This window comes from Amia ocellicauda, chromosome 12 (genome assembly GCF_036373705.1).
Source record: "Amia ocellicauda isolate fAmiCal2 chromosome 12, fAmiCal2.hap1, whole genome shotgun sequence".
In the NCBI taxonomy this organism is placed as follows: domain Eukaryota; kingdom Metazoa; phylum Chordata; class Actinopteri; order Amiiformes; family Amiidae; genus Amia; species Amia ocellicauda.
Genome location: NC_089861.1, coordinates 38,509,172 through 38,530,139, shown reverse-complemented (window position 1 = coordinate 38,530,139; position 20,968 = coordinate 38,509,172). Strand labels below are relative to the sequence as shown.

Sequence of the window (20,968 nt, the reverse complement as noted above, 5' to 3'; positions counted from 1 at the left end):
GTCTGTGGCAGTCTGTGCTTGTGGCTGTCTGTGTGTGTGTCTGTGGCTGGACCGATGGGGCTGATTGGAAACATCATCGACCTGGGTTTCTCTTCATCACAGATACATCTTTCGCTGCCCACATGCCCGAATTGCTTTTCAGCTGGATCACAGCCTCGCCCCAGGTGGGCAAAACCTCCAAAAGTGGTACAAACTCATCCACGTATTCCAGTGTTTCCGAGAAAGCTTGGCATAGTGAGTGAGAAAGTCAACCCTGACAGTGTGGCGACAGATGAGAAGCCACAGAATTGATGCACTCTGTGATGTCATAGAAGTCAGCTGTGAGAGAGTTCTGAGATGTCATCGCTGAACTGGCAGTGAAGGGAGAGGGAGAGGAAGGCAAAGCATGTACATGGCTTCTCTCGCTGACTGGGCAAGATTGGATTAATGAGAGAGTGCAAGGACGGAAATGCAGTTGTTTTCTCGAAGAGTGTAGAAGAGTTTTCTGGTCTCCTGATGGAGGCGTGGGTTCAAATACCACTTCTGACAGACTGATTTATAGCATGACCAATGCTAGGAATTGCAAAAGTGTTCTTTTATTTTCTGACATTAAGCTGTTGGTCACCTCGACTCGGTTGCATAAGTGTTGAAAGTCACGGATTCCCGCAATTCTGTGGCCGCATTCTCAAGGCTATCTTCTATAATACACCTCTCAAAAAAATAAGGGAACAAGTAATCATCACAGCATAATACCAAGTCAGTTACAGTTCAGGCATATTAATCTGTACAGTTAGGAAGCCTAAGCGGTTGTGAATCACTGTCTCTTGTTTTGGTGCAAATGAAAGTGACAGCAGGTGCACCGGAGATAGGCAACAGCAAGACAACCCCAAAAAGGGAATGGTTTTGCAGGTGGTGGCCACAGACGATTGCTCTCTCCTTATCCTTCCTGACTGATTCTTCTCTAGTTTTGCCTTTTGCTAGTGTCCTTGTCACTACTGGAATTATGAGGTGCTCCCTGCAGCCCATTCAGGTTGCACAGGTAGTCCAGCTCCTCCAGTATGGCACATCCATACGTGCCGTCTGAAGAAAGTTTGCTGTGTCTCCCAGTACAGTCTCAAAAGCATGGAGGTGGGAGAGTTACGAATTATGCAATGTACGGTGAAGATCTTGAGGTTTCCTAGATTTTGATCACGGAGATCCGATGTGTGATTTAAGTGTTCCCGCAGTTTTCTTGATCAGTATATAATCTCGCGGTGGACGTATACATCATCTCAGAATGGCCGAGTGGTCTAATTTGCCAGACTTATGGTGTTGTTCCCTTGAAGAGTGTAGAAGGGTTTTCTGGTCTCCTGATGGAGGCGTGGGTTCAAATCCCACTCCTGACAGATTGATTTATAGCATCACCAATGCTAGGAATTGCAAAAGTGTTCTTTTCACACTTGTGTGTAATGCATTTTGCAGCCAAATTACATAAACATGAGGAAATGCCTGGCAGAGAGACTCCTTTTGATGGCCGGTTAGCTCAGTTGGTTAGAGCGTGGTGCTAATAACGCCAAGGTCTTGGGTTCGATCCCCACATCGGCCAAGACCGATCGTAGGTGCTCATCCGTCTAGTTGGAGTCCTGTTTTTTGAATGTTTGACATGAAACTCCCTGAAGGCAAGCGTAGTAGTGCACTTAAGCAGTGGTAGGATCCACAAGACTTCATAAAGCACTGTCAAAGTCGGCCATCTACATGCACACGGGAAAATGTCCTTTCGCCGCTTTGCTTTTCTCAGAACACTTCATTTGCATTCTGTCCTCTGATAGTTTCAACTCGTGGGCTCCTACCAATTCCTTATTACACAGACTTGGAGAGGGAAGCAATGCCAGTGGCTTCAAGAATCAACGCAAGTTTCATGAATGGCACATCTAAGCCATGGTGCCAACCAGACATTAAGCTGTTGGTCACCTCGACTCGGTTGCATAAGTGTTGAAAGTCACGGATTCCCGCAATTCTGTGGCCGCATTCTCAAGGCTATTTCTATAATACACCTCTCAAAAAAATAAGGGAACAAGTAATCATCACAGCATAACACCAAGTCAATTACACTTCAGGCATATCAATCTGTACAGTTAAGAATCCAAAGCGGTGGTGAATCACTCTCTCCTTTTTTGGTGCAAATTAAAGTGACAGCAGGTGCACCGGAGAGAGGCAACTGCAAGACAACCCCAAAAAGGGAATGGTTTTGCAGGTGGTGGCCACAGACGATTGCTCTCTCCTTATCCTTCCTGACTGATTCTTCTCTAGTTTTGCCTTTTGCTAGTGTCCTTGTCACTACTGGTATTATGAGGCGCTCCCTGCAGCCCATTCAGGTTGCACAGGTAGTCCAGCTCCTCCAGTATGGCACATTCATCCGTGCTATCAGAAGAACCAGAAGGACCAGTATCTGCTTTTTTGTGCGAGGAGGAACAGGAGGAGCATTGCCTGAGCCCTCCAAAATGACCTCCAGCAGTCTACTGGTGTGCATGTTTCTGACTAAACTGTCAGAAACAGACTCTATGAGGGTGGCACGAGGGCCCGTCATCCTCTAGTGGGACCTGTGCTCACAGCCCAGCACCGTGCAGCTCGATTGGTATTCGTGAAAGAGTGTGGAGGCACCGTGGTGAACGTTATTCTGTCTGCAACATCATCCAGCATGATCGGTTTGGCTGCTGGTTTGGAGAGAAACACAAAGTGCCCTCTGTGTATTCACTATGCAACCATCAACAACTCTGACCTGGTCATATATATGTCCCAGGGCATCATCCTGTGTCTGGTCCATAGCGAAATCGGAAACCCGGTTGAAGGCGGGATCCAGTGTCGGGCCTTCCACTGGAAGAAGGAGAGAGGAGGTGAGTCCCAGAACTCGTTCCTTCCCCTGGGTCCAACAGGGTACTGTTGGCTGCTACACGACTGGAGTCAGAGGGAAGGCTGTCCCTGCCCCTCTCATCACCTGCAGTCACTAATGGTGATCGGTCCCCAGAGACATGTCCCAATTGTGCCCCAGCCAAATCAGACAATGAGAGCCTAGGATCTTTAATATTGGACAGAAATTCAGAGCCTCTGGGTCGTCCTCCGGTCCCATCTTTGGAATCTGCAGACCTGCCCAAGCCGGGTTTGCTGCGGTAAACAGCAGGGTTAGGTGCAGGAGCTGGTACTTGAAGTTGCTGGACAAGCGTCTCGAGAGTTTGTTGTTTTTGAGCCTGCAGCTTCACCACTGGGGCCAACAACTGTTCCACTGGAGACGCCTCCATAGCTGTCCTTCCGGGTACAGAGTTCAGGGTAAGTATGTCACAAAGCTTCCCCACATTGGCCACCAAATGTAAATGCCGGACACAATAAACGGAGAGAGTCTCGGGTTCCGGCGGTGTCCGAGCTTTATTGGGGTTCACAATAGTCCAACAGAAAAAAACACAAAAAGGGGAAAACAAGGCAAAACCAGCACACAAAACATCCACACAAACAGGGTGCTCCGGGCAGTCACAATAAAGTCTCCCTCGGGGAAGGAGAGGGATTAAATAGATGAAGCACACCTGCCAATGACGTCACAGTCGCCTCAGTGATCATTGCCTGCAGCCGTGAGCTCACAAGCTGTCTGCGAAGCAGCGGACAACACGGCTGCAACACATGAGCACCTAATTAGTGTGCGTCAGCAGCAGCCATGCCGTGACAGACAGCGTCCTGCCAAAATCACAATAAGATGTATAAAAGTACAGAAAAACAAAATGTAATAAACTAAAAATGATCCTTAATACATAGAATTAAAGAAAATAGGTTTAGTGTTTACAGATTCCTTTTTGGAAATACAATGACATGCATTACAAATGAGTATTTACATTTTATTTACAGCTGGTGCTCATGTGTCACTGTGCCCCTCAGGCTGTGGCAGGCGGTGACATATTGGGCAGCCAGGGAGGCTGTGTGTCCCTCCTCCAGGAGGACTGACCATTTTTATTTTTTCTCAGTTTTGTCAAAGGTAGGGTGGCATTCATTATTTTGTTAAGGAATGTGTCCCTTATTTTGGGCATATTTATTGCATTGCAGGAGGAAGTGCAACTCTCTCTCTCTGTCTCTTTCTCTCTCTGTGTGCGTCCGTCTGTCACTGGAGGCGTTTGTCGTCCCCGTCCAGTGACACCCTCTTAACTCCCCCGGCCCCCTGGAGCGTGACCTACAGCCGAAGGGAGCGCCTGAGGGCTGGTTGGAAGCATCTTGGACTCGGGTTCCTCTTCATCACCAGAAGGGGGAGCCGGAGTAGATTCCTGCAGAGATTGACACTTGTTTTTTTGTTTCAGCAGAAACAGTGCGGAGGCGACCCAAATCCTGCTGGGGGGAGGTGTTTAAAAAAAAAAAGTTTTATCTTCTTCATAATGACATTATCCTTCAAGAAAAGACAAAGGGCATCAGATGATCAATACGTTAATACATCTCTTATAATCTCTCTTTAAAATACCAACTATTACAATGTTAACCATACATAAACAAAACAACCTATGCTTTTGTTTTTAATGTTGCTAGATCTCACAGTGATAAAATAAGGAAGATATGGTTTAACCAAAAAAGTTGATAAAACATTTCTTGGCAGAGCGCAAACAGAGGACATGTAAATAGGCTGACATTAAATTAAAGATAAGATTCTAAATAAGCTATCTTTTCTCTTCAGTCATGATGAGGAAAAATTGATAACGAATAATTTCATTCAGAATGACAAAGTTGCTCAATGTAAGCGCATTTTTCAGAGTAACGTTAGCACAGCTTCCTACAAATTGTCTGATAGATAAGATTAAAAAAGAAATCAGCTATCGGCTATGTTACAAATGAGAATTATACTATTAATATTGTACATTTATGATCATTATGTTTGTAGTTTGGATATGTCGATAATATATTTGACAGTAAATGGGTTTTATACGGTGTGTCCAAAAAAACTAAACAAAAACCCATCCCAATTTGCGTTACGTGATCGGGACCACTCCGTGGACCACAGTGCCGAGGTCCGGACCACTCAGTCGCTGTGGTCCAGACCTTGGACCAAAAAATGTTACAACCCCTACTGCTCCGCTGTGTCAGTTGTTTCTGTAACTGAATCACAAAACTGGGTTTTGATGTGCTCCCCACGTGCGTGTTTACAACGTCACTGAAGAAAAAAAACATCGAATCTGGAACACTGACGAGAATTGGAAGAAGCCGTGGCTGTGGCTAACTGTCTGTGAGTAGTATAGATGGCAGCATCACTTATTTTGAGAGCCGGAAGTCCCGCCCTCCCTATGTACCTTTGAACTGGAACTCCTCTCTCCTTCCCAGCACCCCCCTGGGTTACTCTTTGACCCTCCCTCCTGATGTACCATTGAACCGGAACTCCTCTCTCCTTCCCAGCACCCCCCTGGGTTACCATTTGACCCTCCCTTGTCAGCCATCTTGGATGATATCGGCCATTTTGACTGATATCGGCCATTTGTAAGGTCATAGGTCATCTGGTAAGATGGTAGCCATTTTGTTAGGGTGACATCCATCATGGTGAATGTCCAAGGGCACCTCACACTGCTGGTGTGGAGGTGTAATGTTTAATAGCATAAACTGTGTTTTTAAGGTTATATTGTTTTATGATACTGTTTAAGTAAATAAAAAGAGAATAAGAAAAGTTTTAAATACATATATATATTTAAAGTTATATTGTTTTATGCTACTATTTTAGTAAATAAAAAGAGAATAAAAGTTTTAAATACAGATATATATATATAATCAATAGGTTATATTGTTTTATGATACTGTTTTAGTAAATAAAAAGAGTATAAGAAAAGAAAAGTTTTATATTTTATTTTAGGTTATAATGTTTTATGATTTGTTTTAGTAAATTAAAAAATAAGAAAAATAAAAGTTGTATATACACTCACCTAAAGGATTATTAGGAAAACCATACTAATACTGTGTTTGACTCCCTTTCGCCTTCAGAACTGCCTTAATTCTATGTGGCATTGATTCAACAAGGTGCTGAAAGCATTCATTAGAAATGTTGGCCCATATTGATAGGATAGCATCTTGCAGTTGATGGAGATTTGTGGGATGCACATCCAGGGCACGAAGCTCCCGTTCCACCACATCCCAAAGATGCTCTATTGGGTTGAGATCTGGTGACTGTGGGGGCCAGTTTAGTACAGTGAACTCATTGTCATGTTCAAGAAACCAATTTGAAATGATTCGACCTTTGTGACATGGTGCATTATCCTGCTGGAAGTAGCCATCAGAGGATGGGTACATGGTGGTCATAAAGGGATGGACATGGTCAGAAACAATGCTCAGGTAGGCCGTGGCATTTAAACGATGCCCAATTGGCACTAAGGGGCCTAAAGTGTGCCAAGAAAACATCCCCCACACCATTACACCACCACCAGCAGCCTGCACAGTGGTAACAAGGCATGATGGATCCATGTTCTCATTCTGTTTACGCCAAATTCTGACTCTACCATCTGAATGTCTCAACAGAAATCGAGACTCATCAGACCAGGCAACATTTTTCCAGTCTTCAACTGTCCAATTTTGGTGAGCTTGTGCAAATTGTAGCCTCTTTTTCCTATTTGTAGTGGAGATGAGTGGTACCCGGTGGGGTCTTCTGCTGTTGTAGCCCATCCGCCTCAAGGTTGTACGTGTTGTGGCTTCACAAATGCTTTGCTGCATACCTCGGTTGTAACGAGTGGTTATTTCAGTCAAAGTTGCTCTTCTATCAGCTTGAATCAGCCCATTCTCCTCTGACCTCTAGCATCAACAAGGCATTTTCGCCCCCACAGGACTGCCGCATACAGGATGTTTTTCCCTTTTCACACCATTCTTTGTAAACCCTAGAAATGGTTGTGCGTGAAAATCCCAGTAACTGAGCAGATTGTGAAATACTCAGACCGGCCCGTCTGGCACCAACAACCATGCCACGCTCAAAATTGCTTAAATCACCTTTCTTTCCCATTCAGACATTCAGTTTGGAGTTCAGGAGATTGTCTTGACCAGGACCACACCCCTAAATGCATTGAAGCAACTGCCATGTGATTGGTTGGTTAGATAATTGCATTAATGAGAAATTGAACAGGTGTTCCTAATAATCCTTTAGGTGAGTGTATATATATATATATATATATACAAGGTTATATTGTATACATTTGAGAAAAATAAAAGTTGTAAATACACATATATATTTTATTTTAGATTATGTTTGATTATACTGTTTTAGTAAATTAAAAAATAAGAAAAATAAACGTTTTATATATATTTAAGGTTACACTGTTTTATGATACTGTTTTAGTAAATTAAAAAGAAAAATTAATATTTACCCAGAGTGGGATTTGAACCCACATGTGTTTTTAGTTTATATGTTTTATGATTAGGGTTAGGATGATACTGTGTTTGCAAAATAAAAAGGTAAGAAAAAATCGATTAAGAAATGTATAGACTTACATATATTGCATGTCATTACATATATATTTAAGCAAACACAGATAAACACACATACCTATATCTCTTTAGTTTATATTTATCAATAGACAATAGAGAACAACAGTGAAATATATAGAATTATATCTGTTCATTTTGACCAGCACTGTACTTATTATATTTGTTACATTAGTGAATGCTCAAACGTAGCCTTAACATGTATCATATTTAAGAATATACTGCATTTCATTCCATTACACACACACACACACACAAACATATATATATCTTGTTAGGTTTTATTTATCAATAGACACTAAAGACATGCACACCACTTTTCTTAGAGAGACACAGTGAAGCACTATTTGTGAATACTCATATGTAATAAATAATATATGTATATATGATTTGTTTGTGCTCAAATGTATAGAATTAATAAAATACACACACACACACACACAATGGTGACTTTTATTGTGGCAAACAAGCATTTTACAACATGGAACATAGTCAGAAGTAGAAAAAGATACTCCATGAAATGTTGTATAGATACTTGTAATCATTAATTTCTGGTTCACAACACCAACATTGGACAGAAACAAACACGGACCTGTACGGAGTAATGTCATTTCCAGCATATTCCATATATATTCTATTCAGTCTTTCACTCTTGGCTTCTTTTTCAAAGTTATACCAGGTTCTGGCGACAAAGTACATCAGGTATCTATTGTAAATAAAGTGAGAAACACTTAAGTTTCTATTCCTTTGGAAATACCTTATTTTTCAAACCTACAAATACATGGTGACAACTGCAAGCATGACACACATACAAAACACAGAAATAGGGACCACACTGCAAGGATATAATAAGCACAAATGGTATTTTACTGCAAATTTTAAGTTTTGTAAAATTATTTATGTAACTTCTAGGAGTAATCTGCAAACTACATAGTGAAAATGCAGTCAGTCTTCAGGAAACACACACAGCAGACTGAAATAAGCACAACGTCATATTTATATGAACCAAAAGTGCATTCTACTAAACCCTGAAACTCTGAAAAATCACTACAAACTCTATGTTTTGTAAAATGGCTTATTTCACAGACACAGAAACAAATAGGCTCACCCTCAACATATTCCAACACTTACAAAAATTATGATGTAAACTTAAAGGTTTACCAGTAGTACAGGGGTATTATTAATCTATTCATGCAACTTTTAGACACTTGTCTAATACAGAGCTAACAACTGCATTGATAGCGGGTAGCAGGGCTTTGACAATGCTGTGCGGTGGGGTTTAAAATTACTTTGTAGGCCAGGGCTTTAAAACCTTACCCCATTGTAACATTTTCAAATTAGCCTCCAACCCCTAAAATACTAAGACATGTTTTTTGTATCATATGTATCATGTTGTTATACTATGTACATTAATGTGGTTTATAATTTTGATTTAATTTGACATAATTTTATCATATTTTTAATTACAAATTCATATATATAAATAACAAATACTATATAATAATAGTAATAATAATGCAAAAACATATTAAGCAATCATATTTTTACTTACAGAATAATATATTTAAAATAACAATATAATAATGTAATAATAATAATAATAATAATAATAATAATAATAATAATAATAATAATAATTTAAAAACATATTAAACAAAACTCACCCTGACTTTGTCACAACCTCAGGATGGGGAACCTCTGCTGTAGACCCTCATCCACTCTGTCAACAGTTTGTAGGTGACATGTGCAGAAACATGAAAACTCAGTCTTGGTGGGGTGTTTCTGTCCAGTGGTCTGATCTGATACAACTTTCTACTACATTTCATATTCTATTAAAATATAACAAATTAGTAGTTCATAAAAAAGTGCTCCTGCTACTCTTATGAGTGTCTCTACAGCCCCTCATTGCTCCCTTGCATTACAGAGCATGACACGTGCTCTTCACATTGAAATTCACATTCATGTTGATGTAGGACTCGTCAACACAAAACTGTACAAAAATACATGAAATACATAAACAATACAAACATTAAGAACAGAAACCACTTTCAATCTGACATTTCACAGTATAGAAATTAAATAAGTTTGAATTACCTCATGGTTTTCCTCAGGCTCGGAGCCAGGCCCCATGTTGCCATCAGTGTCAGAAGCTGAGCGCTCTGTGTAAGATTCAGAATAACGTTCAGCTGTGTGCGGTGGAGAGGGGAAATGGAGATGCAGAGCAGGCAGAGTGTCTGTGAGACGGGTTTCTGTCCTGCTTGTCCTGCAGAGCCTCTCTTATCTGAAATGGCACTGGACACAACCAAAGCAGCAACGTCCCACAGGCAACAGGTCCTTAAGAGAGAACACTGTCAAATTTAACATTCAATAAAAGTCCACAGTTTTGACCATTTTCAGTTGAATTAATCCTCCGCATCAAATGCATTGAGACCATACACAGCTTTCAGATGCCTTGTACTTTAAGATATGTTGTATATTTAGGCTACCCTGTTATTGCTTGAATAAAATGTTATTTTATGAGAGCAGTAAGAAAAAGGGGGAACAAAGATATATAATTCAATTAATAATTTTAAGCACTCTTGCTATTAGAAATAACTAAGATGAAGGCCTAAACTGGCTATCTAGTAACTGTTTAAAAATAAATGGTTTTCCGTGAGTGTGCTAAAGAAATGAACTTCTCATTTCTGTCATTACAGTGAACTAACTGGAATACGTACAGCATACACCTAACAATTGCTAAGAATTAAATGCTTTTCTTTATGAAATGTAAGATTAGTGCTCAAAATAATTAGACATCTATATTTCTAACTGGGCTTGATTATGTTGACTGTTTATGGCTGTGCTTTGCCATTAATTCCAGTTTTCACCTTGTTCTCTATGGGTTGGTTTCAGAGCATGATTAGCACTAGTTTAAGTACATTACTCAGAATATGTCACTCACCATTGTTTGGTATACAAAATGATTTAGCCTGAAGGACAATAAAGCATTGGTATATAGTACTATACTAGGCTAGCAAAAGTAATTTACCCATGTACATAAACAACCTACAGTCTGAATTCAACCTTCTTGGCTCTGACTCACATGTACCAACTTTTAAAATCTCAATTTGACTTACTAGTAAAAGTTACAAAGTGAGAGGGATTTAACCATAGACAAAGAACGATAGGTTGCATATGCAACCCCGGTTATCTGAGAAAAGAAGGACTGCCCAAGGGGGAGGGGTTTTCAGCGTGCATCGCTGGAACGCATCGAAGACTTTTGTCTATCAAAGCTGCCATTGGCCCTTGTGCCCGTCACTCAAACAGGACCCTTCCACTTCCTGTTTGTATAAAAGGTGACGTCTGCACAAGGACTTCCTCTTTTTGCCGGGAGCTTGAACTCCCGCGCGAGCTTGCAACCCTTGGGCAGTGCTTGTTTTCTCAGATAACCGGGGTTTCATACGCAACCTATCGTTATCTTTCGAGTCAGAAGCACTGCCCAAGGGGGAGGTGTTACAGTATAACCAAACCGTCGCAAGGGAGGAGGCAGCGAGCTGGTAAGAGAGCCTGCCCCGAGGCGAACCTACTAGGAGCCGTACCAACTCTATGATAGAACCACAGGGGCCCCTTGGGCCACATCTGGGCTGCTCAGACGCGAAGACCACAGTCACGCTGAACTGGGAAGAAATAAGCAATGGTGTATCCACAGGCAACAAGACCTTGTGCCTACCATGAAGCCTAGTAATAGCAGTCTCCTGCTCTACTAGCAGGGCTAGGAGCAGGGCCAATACCCAGACCACACCATATAAGCACAGGTCGCAGTCCGTTGAGCCCGTGCTCAACATACAGCGGGCTACCCAGACTAGATAGCCACTGCTGGATAGTTCAATTACGAATAATGGAACTATATACACAGTGGACCAACAAGAACCAACTCAAGTGCCTTCCGCTGGACACCGCAGCAGTGGCCTCAGCACTAGCATAGCTAGGGCGGGGCCACAGACTGCTGGCAAAGGAACTATATACATAGCGAAGCACGAGTGCCCTCGCTAACAACAGGAGCAGTTGTCCATTCTAAACTTAATAAGGAGCGGACAAGCTCAACTGTATATTCTAAAGAACTATATACACTGCGGGGCGCAGGAGCCAGTTCATGCACCACACACATGACACAGGAGCAGGATACCCACTGCGGAAGCTAGCGGCAACAGATGCTCTAATGATGTCAATAAATGAACTATATACACAGCGGGGCACAAGAGCAAACTCAAAGCCTACTGCTGAATACAGCAGCAGCGGCCCTCAGCACAGCTAGTATAGCTAGGGAGGGGCCAAGGCCTGCTGACAAAGGAACTATGTACAATGGCGGGGTACACGTGTAAAAAACACATGCACTCCCACCTATAGAATGAACTGTATACAAGTCACAGTCTGGTAGGAAGGGACAACGGTTCTGCATTGCTTTTCCCAAGCATGCTCAACAGGGGCAGACAGGGATAGAAAAGCCAGGAGCCAGTGCCTAACAGGCTACTGCGACTCAGCTGAAGCCAACACCGGATTCCCAATAGAAGGAACTGGGCCCGTCACGTCCAGCCTGTACAACCGAACAAAGGTGTGCGGCAAGACCCAACTCGCAGCCGCACAGATGTCTGCCAGTGGGGCGCCTTGGAAAAAGGGCCCACGACGTGGCTACACCTTGAGTCGAGTAGGCCACCAGGTGTTCAGGCACTGGGGCTCCAGTTGACTCATAAGCCGTGGTAATGGTGTCCACAATCCAGTGCGAGAGGCACTGCTTTGAAAGCGCCCGGCCACAAACAATTGGTCCGAACATCGAATGTCCTTGGTGCGCTTCAAATAGCACCTGAGAGCCCGCAGCAGGTCAACAGGTGTAGCCTACTCTCCTCCTCCGAAGAGAAGGGTGGAGGATGGAAAGCCATCAACTCAATAGGCCTGTTGATATGGAAAGGAGACAGCACCTTCGGGAGGAATGCAGGATTAGGTCAAAGTGTAACCCTGGAACCATCTCCTGCAAAACGGACACACACAGGGTGAACAGACAGGGCATGTGACTCGCTGACGTGATTGCCAGCAAAAATGCCGTCTTCAGTGACGCAAACCTTAAGTCATATGACTGCAAGGGCTCAAATGGGGCCTTAGAAAGCGTGTCCAGCACTACATTAAGGCGCCATGCGGGCAAAGAAGGAGCGTGGGTAGGCCTCTGCCTACGTGCACCTTTCAGAAACTGCGCTGCTAAAAAATGAGGGTCCGGAGGCTCGCCATCAATCCTGACATGACATGAGGAGAGGGCGGCTAAATAAACCTTGAGCAGCCAGTAGGGCACAGATCTGGTCCATCTTGGTGCAGCATCTCGCCCCCTGTCTTTCAGGACGTGACTAGGACCCCGCGGGTCCGGTCCCTGACAGAGGGGGCAGATCACGTCACCACTCCAAGCCGGTAGCATGCGGTGGCCACACGTGGCACAGCAGCGGGGACGGGAGGAGGAGGAACGGGGTCTCTCCATACCGTCAATACCACGCTCGATATTGTTATTTTATATATATTATTTTGTAAGTAAAAATATGATTGCTTAATATGTTTTTGCATTATTATTACTATTATTATATAGTATTTGTTATTTATATATATGAATTTGTAATTAAAAATATGATAAAATTATGTCAAATTAAATCAAAATTATAAACCACATTAATGTACATAGTAATACAACATGATACATATGATACAAAAAAACATGTCTTAGTATTTTACGGGTTGGAGGCTAATTTGAAAATGTTAAAATGGGGTAAGGTTTTGAAGCCCTGGCCTACAAAGTCATTTTAAACCCCACCGCACAGCATTGTCAAAGCCCTGCTACCCGCTATCAATGCAGTTGTTAGCTCTGTAGTAGACAAGTGTCTAAAAGTTGCATGAATAGATTAATAATACCCCTGTACTACTGGTAAACCTTTAAGTTTACATCATAACAAGTGTTGGAATATGTTGAGGGTGAGCCTATTTGTTTCTGTGTCTGTGAAATAAGCCATTTTACAAAACACAGAGTTTGTAGTGATTTTTCAGAGTTTCAGGGTTTAGTAGAATGCAGTTTTGGTTCATATAAATATGACGTTGTGCTTATTTCAGTCTGCTGTGAGTGTTTCCTGAAGACTGATTGCATTTTCACTATGTAGTTTGCAGATTACTCCTAGAAGTTATATAAATAATTTTACAAAACTTAAAATTTGCAGTAAAATACTATTTGTGCTTATTATATCCTTGCAATGTGGTCCCTATTTCTGTGTTTTGTATGTGTGTCATGCTTGCAGTTGTCACCATGTATTTGTAGGTTTGAAAAATAAGGTATTTCCAAAGGAATAGAAACTTAAGTGTTTCTCACTTTATTTACAATAGATACCTGATGTACTTTGTCACCAGAACCTGGTATAACTTTGAAAAAGAAGCCAAGAGTGAAAGACTGAATAGAATATATATGGAATATGCTGGAAATGACATTACTCTGTACAGGTCAGTGTTTCTTTCTGTCCAATGTTGGTGTTGTGAACAAGAAATTAATGATTACAAGTATCTATAAAACATTTCATGGAGTATCTTTTTCTACTTCTGACTATGTTCCATGTTGTAAAATGCTTGTTTGTCACAATAAAAGTCACCATTGTGTGTGTGTGTGTGTGTGTGTGTATTTTATTAATTCTATACATTAAAGCACAAACAAATCATATATACATATATTATTTATTACATATGAGTATTCACAAATAGTGCTTCACTGTGTCTCTCTAAGAAAAGTGGTGTGCATGTCTTTAGTGTCTATTGATAAATAAAACCTAACAAGATATATATATATATGTTTGTGTGTGTGTGTGTGTGTGTGTAATGGAATGAAATGCAGTATATTCTTAAATATGATACATGTTAAGGCTACGTTTGAGCATTCACTAATGTAACAAATATAATAAGTACAGTGCTGGTCAAAATGTACAGATATAATTCTATACATTTCACTGTTGTTCTCTATTGTCTATTGATAAATATAAACTAAAGAGATATAGGTATGTGTGTTTATCTGTGTTTGCTTAAATATATATGTAATGACATGCAATATATGTAAGTCTATACATTTCTTAATTGATTTTTTCTTACCTTTTTATTTTGCAAACACAGTATCATCCTAAGCCTAATCATAAAACATATAAACTAAAAACACATGTGGGTTCAAATCCCACTCTGAGTAAATATTCATATTCCTTTTTAATTTACTAAAACAGTATCATAAAACATTGTAACCTTAAATATATATAAAACGTTTATTTTTCTTATTTTTTAATTTACTAAAACAGTATAATCAAACATAATCTAAAATAAAATATATATGTGTATTTACAACTTTTATTTTTCTTAAATGTATACAATATAATCTTGTATATATATAAAACTTTTATTTTTCTTATTTTTTAATTTACTAAAACAAATCATAAAACATTTTAACCTAAAATAAAATATAAAACTTTTATTATCTTATTCTCTATATAACCTTAAATATATATATATTTAAAACTTTTCTTATTCTTTTTATTTACTAAAACAGTATCATAAAACAATATAATCTTATATATATATATATATATATATATATATATATATATATATATATATATATATATATATGTATGTATTTAAAACTTCTATTTTCTTATTCTCTATATAAACTTATATATATATATATATATATATATATAAAATGTTTCTTATTTTTTAATTTACCAAAACAGTTTCATAAAACAATATAACCTATATATATATATATAACTTATTCTTTTTATTTACTTAAACAGTATCATAAAACATTATAACCTAAAATATATAAAACTTTTATTTTCTTATTTCTTAATTTTCCAACACAGTATCATGAAAACAATATAACCTTAAAAACACAGTTTACGCTATTAAACGTTACATCTCCACACCAGCAGGGTGAGGTGCACTTGGACACTCACCATGATGGATGTCACCCTAACAAAATGGCTACCATCTTACCAGATGACCTATGACCTTACAAATGGCCGATATCAGCCAAGATGGCTGACATCCAAAATAGCCGATATCATCCAAGATGGCTGACAAGGGAGGGTCAAATGGTAACCCAAGGGGGGTGCTGGGAAGGAGAGAGGAGTTCCCGTTCAAAGGTTCATAGGGAGGGCGGGACTTCCAGCTGTCAAAATAAGTCATGCCGCCATCTATACTACTTCTGTGGCTGTCTGTGGCTGGACCGGAGGGTTGGACCTGGGTTTCTCTTCATTACGAATACATCTTTCGCTGCCCAGGTGCCCACATGCCTGACCTGCTTTTCAGCTGGATCACAGCTCCGCCCCAGCAGGGTAGAGCATCCAAAAATGGTACAAACTCATCCACGTATTGCAGTGTTTCCGGGAGAGCTGGCATACTGAGCGAGAAAGTCAACACTGACAGTGTGGCGAGAGACATAATGTATGTGCTCTGTAATGTCATTGCTGTCAGGTGAGAGATTTCTATGATGTCATCGCTGATATAGCAGTGAAGTGAGAGGAAGAGGAAGGGATAGCACGTGTGTGGGCTCACTGGCTGCCTCAGCTAGAATGGGTGAATGAGAGAGTGCAGGAACGGAATGCAGGAAATATACAATTGTATGTGACAGGCCGCTGTCTGTCACGGCACGGCTGCTGCTGACGTCTGCTGATGAGGTGCTCATGTGCCACAGCTGTGTTGTCACTCCCTCGCTAACAGGCTGTGGACTCACGGTTGCGGGCAATGAGCACCGAGGCGATTGTGACGTCAGTGGCAGCTGTGCCTTCTCTATTTAATCCCTCTCCTTCCCAGATGGAGGCAGCTAACCCGCTGAGAAGGAGTACTGACACTCCCAACCCTGACTGCCCGGAGCACCCTGTTTTGTGTGGATGTTTCGTTTTGGTTGTTTTTACCCCTTGTATTTTGTCCCGTTTACCCTGTGAACCACAATAAAGCCCGGACACCAACGGAACCAGAGATTCTCTCCATCCCTGTGTCTGGCTTTTACATTGTATTATGCATATTCTGAATCGATTTGTAATGTATATTCATGATTTATTGATTGAAAGAGTTCTGTTTCTTCTGGCTAAACTTGTTTGCACATTGAATATTGAATTGTAGTGTCTGTGTGTGTGTGTGTGTGTGTGTGTGTGTCACTAGAAGTCCAGCACACTATCCATTGTGGCACAGAACCACAAAACTGTACGACAAAGATACTCTTCTGCATGCCTGCAGATGACCGGGCGTCTCAGCGTGATTTGACAAGTAGCATTTACAGTTGTGTTTTTTAAATCCCTGTCTCGCTGATTTTGAGACGGATGGAAATGATGGGTTCTTCTATTTGGTAAAATGGCTTTGCTCACTCGAGAGGCAGCCAGGTTAAGCGGGCAATAATGCACAAGTAGCTCTGTCTTGCGAATCTTGGAACTGTCCATTGGACGTACACGGCGTCAGTCGTCAAGAAATGTCAAACAAGGAATGCCCACAACGATGGTGGGATAGAAAGCCACGGGTGCAAAATACAACGGCTTAGTAGTCCATGGCCTTAAGTACAAGGCCACCTGATCCAGCTGTTCCCGGAGATGCAACTGACACGGAGGGGGACTGGTACAGTGACAGTGGCTAGGAAAAGAAGCAGCGTATGAGGTCTTGATAGTCAAGCAAGGATTTGGGACAAAGTTGGCATTCCAGAAAAGTAAGAAGTGAAGGCATCAGCGAGGCACTTGACTGCATGATACCTCTGGCTGTCACGAGGAAGCCCAGCAAGCTCTAAGTTTCATGAAGTGAGCACTGACTCTGGTGGGACTCGAACCCACAACCTTTGAATGACCACTGCCCTTTTCACTAGAAGTCCAACGCGCTATCCATTGCGCCACAGAGCCACGCAAGACATTTGTCACCATACTGTTCTGCACGCCTACTGATGACGGGGCATCTCAGCGTGCTTGTAGAAGTAGCATTTTCAGATGTATTTTTTAATCCCTGTCTCGCTGATATTGACACAAAAGGAAATGATGGGTTCTTCTTTTAGATAATGCGGCTCATGTTGACTTGATTGTGAGGGGAAGTATTTGTCAAGCACACTGTCTGTGTCTGTCTGGCTGTCTGTGTGTGTCTGTGCTTGTGTGTGTGTGTCTCTGTGTGTGATGTGGGACAGTGCCCTGTCTGAGTGCCAAATATATTATATTCCCACCATTGTTGCAGCAAGATTGTGTAACCCATATATGAATTTAAGCTTTGTGTATGGCTCCGGAGAGGACAGGTACAGTAGTTCTGTGCAGGTGATTTTTAGAAAAACATTTTCATCCAAGGACATAGAAAGAACATAATGTAAGACACAGGAGACGTGTGTGTTAAAGTTTGAGGTACCTCATTACCATCATCTAGTTGCCCAGAAACCAAAGGGAGTCCTCTTGTATATGATAGCAAGTTCTTTAGAAAAACTTTAGATGTGTCTTGCCCAGTGACCATCTCCGGAGCGCTTCGTTGTAGCTCAATAAACTTTTTTGGTATTATTTCAGTTAAATCAGGTCCTGATTATTCCTTGTCCGCCTGTTTATTGAGGGAGTAAAATTTGTCCCTATTAGTGCGTCTGTGTCTGTGTCTCTGTGTGTGTGTGTCTGTGGAGGGTTGACATTTTTGATATCCATAACATCAGAGCAGATGAGCTGAACATGTTTCTCATTATGCACACTGGGCACACTATATTGAATAGCGATAACACTACACACATATGAACACCAAATTATTGCTGAATCTATAGTTATGTTAACTCTGAAAATGATAAAATGATCATCTGAAACACACAACAATAAAGCAACGAACATCATTCCACAAAGCAAAGCGAGCACATACAAGGATACTGTAAATTGTAACTGTACGCATACACTAATGTACAAGCACAATGACCATGAACTCAGACCCAATTCTTGGTGGGGGGGGTTTAAGACTAGAAAAGTCACTGGTGCCATCACTGGTATACATTGATTACAGATCGGGCCCTGTGTTCAGTGTGGCCACTGCTACCTACCTACATACCAGAGGAGGCTGGTGCATAGAGGTGCGAGAGAGCAGTTCTGGATCAAACACACCTGCTGCTGCGCTCTGCTCTCCAATGCGCACTGCAGGTCAGTCTCAGGACCAGACAGTGCGCAGTAAGTTGACCATTGAAATACTCTTGCTGTGCTGGATTTTATTTCTGCTATGACACTGACAATTTGATGAATGGTGATAGCTAGTTTAGGGTTACCATACATCAGAGGAGGCTGGTCCACAGAGGCAGAGGAGGTTGCTCCTCCTCTATCTTTGAGTGTTTAGCTGTTACTGTTTCTTCAGTTATATTTGTACTATATTACCTTGTTATAGTGTTAAAATGTATTTTCATTTAATAGTGTGGTTTTTCAAAGTAAATACTTTTTATATACATTAATCATATTAACTAAAACAAATATGATTTTCTTTTTAGTAAAAATAATACTAATCGTTAATGTTATTTATTGTTTGTTATTGATTGTTAAAAAAATATGTTTTAGCTCACAAGTTTTTGTGTTCTTTTCTTGGTAAATCATTTTAGCACCTTTTTGCCATGTATTGAACAAATAAGTGCTGTTTTTTATTTGACCTATTTGTATATATTTGCACAGTATATAATGTTACATAAGGGTCCAGGGATTGAATGTTACACTCATAACTTATTGTTCAGACATTAATACATAGATTTTGTTTTGCATGTAAATACTTGTTTGACGTCATAACACTTTGTTGTAAAAGGTACTTCTTAACATACAGTGTTAAAGATGCATTCTAGTGATGTTGGGGGGAGTTGTGTACCCATTCTCTCCAGTCAGGCATTTTCTTTATTTTTGCATATTAAGGGGACCCTATTTTGTTCACTAATACCATTCCCTCTTGCACTGAACACATGCTCAAGGAATGTGTCCATATTGAAGCACTTTTGGGGGTGAGGCGGGTGGAAAAGTTGTCTGTATTGTCTTGTGTTCATGGCAAGAAGGCATCACCGTTGTCTATTGTGTTCATTTTAAAATACATTTGTCACTAGCAAATGGTAGCAAATATGGTGGTACATTAATGCTGGATTGTTATGAATAGCCCAGCTTATCCTTGTAATTTGCTTCAATCTTGACTTACAAACTGAGTTTTTAAAACCAATTTTAAAAGCATGCCCCCAGACCCCCCTAGCAGACCTCTCTGTAATAATCATGGCCTCCTTATGGCCCCCGCCCCATTTTCAAAATCCTAGAATCAGTGAAATGATTTTTGTCCTGTTTTTCATGTTGTACAGAATTGATTTCTTATTATCATGGTTGTACAGTAAACTGTCCAATTTATTAATTCGGGACCGTTTAGCCTGGAGCTTAGGCTCACTCATATCTTCCTCTTGAAAGTGGCGACTGCAGACGATAGTATGAGGGGTTATGCTGAACTGCTCACACCAAATATTTTGTATCCACTTTTTGAGAGTATCTTCCATGGTAGGGAAAGTATGAAAAGAAAGCTCAACACGCAGTTGAACTAGAGGAAGCCTCACGCAGCGGGACATCTGATACCCCACTCCCCCGCTGTTATTGTGAAAATGGTGCGGTCGAAACACTTGGCCAGTCAGATGTGCGGAACACACTGATGTGCATTTTGCAGCTCAGCAAAGCGGAAACTGACTAGCGAGTCAAAATGCCTCACCAAAGGCAAAAATCAGGGGACAGAGAGGAAAAGGAATCGAAAGAAGCAGAGAGGCAATGGCCACATTTCTTGCAAAGCATGAACACCAGGTATGATAGGCGAAGCTGAACATGGCAAAAGTGAGGAGCTGGTAGACTCGCAAATAAAACGTCAGCTAGAAAGCTTAACCTTTAAGTAACGTTAGCACATTCACTTCACTAGATAAGAAAAAAAAACACTGCTTCACTGGCCATGAGAAGGGCTGTGTACCAACCCGGTATTAAACGGGCCCCGGTGCTAAATGATTAAAGACTGTAGTATTGATGAGCTCCGACGTTACGGTTCTTTTGAACGTGTCGGTGTCATTGGAAATCACGCAGCTGCAGCCGCTGCTCTGCTCTGTCGGACTGACACACACACACACACACACACACACACACACACACACACACACTATGGCAGGGATGGCGAACCCGTAATGCAACGTCTGAATTTCAGTGTGAATACATACACAATAAAATAGCACCCTTCCCAGTAGCTAGAAATACCACACATTAGGCTGCTATGGGTTAGATCATGGGTTTTCAAACCGGTCCTGGAGTACCCCCTGCCCTGCTGGTTTTTGTTCCAATTTAGGTTTTAATTACTTAATTGAATGGTATATTGCTTTGTTAGGTCAATTAAGGATTCAATTAAGCAATTTAAGACCTCAGTTGCAGTGAACATTTTGTCAGGGTTCACATCGCAAAATGTGAGACAAATTCACCTCCATTTGCGATGTATTTTCTTCATCGATTCGCTGATTCTGCGATGCATTAAA

General features: G+C 41.0%; 2 non-coding genes across 2 annotated transcripts; one reads left to right on the top strand and one right to left on the bottom strand.

Moving 5' to 3' along the window:
* The first annotated feature begins 1,490 nt into the window (after positions 1-1,490).
* On the top strand, positions 1,491-1,564 carry trnai-aau (transfer RNA isoleucine (anticodon AAU)). Its single transcript has one exon. It is a non-coding gene; the product is annotated as a tRNA-Ile (tRNA).
* A 15,699-nt stretch (positions 1,565-17,263) lies between these two features.
* trnar-ucu (transfer RNA arginine (anticodon UCU)) lies at positions 17,264-17,354 on the bottom strand. Its single transcript is given in 2 exon segments — positions 17,264-17,299; positions 17,318-17,354. It is a non-coding gene; the product is annotated as a tRNA-Arg (tRNA).
* Positions 17,355-20,968: the final 3,614 nt, after the last annotated feature.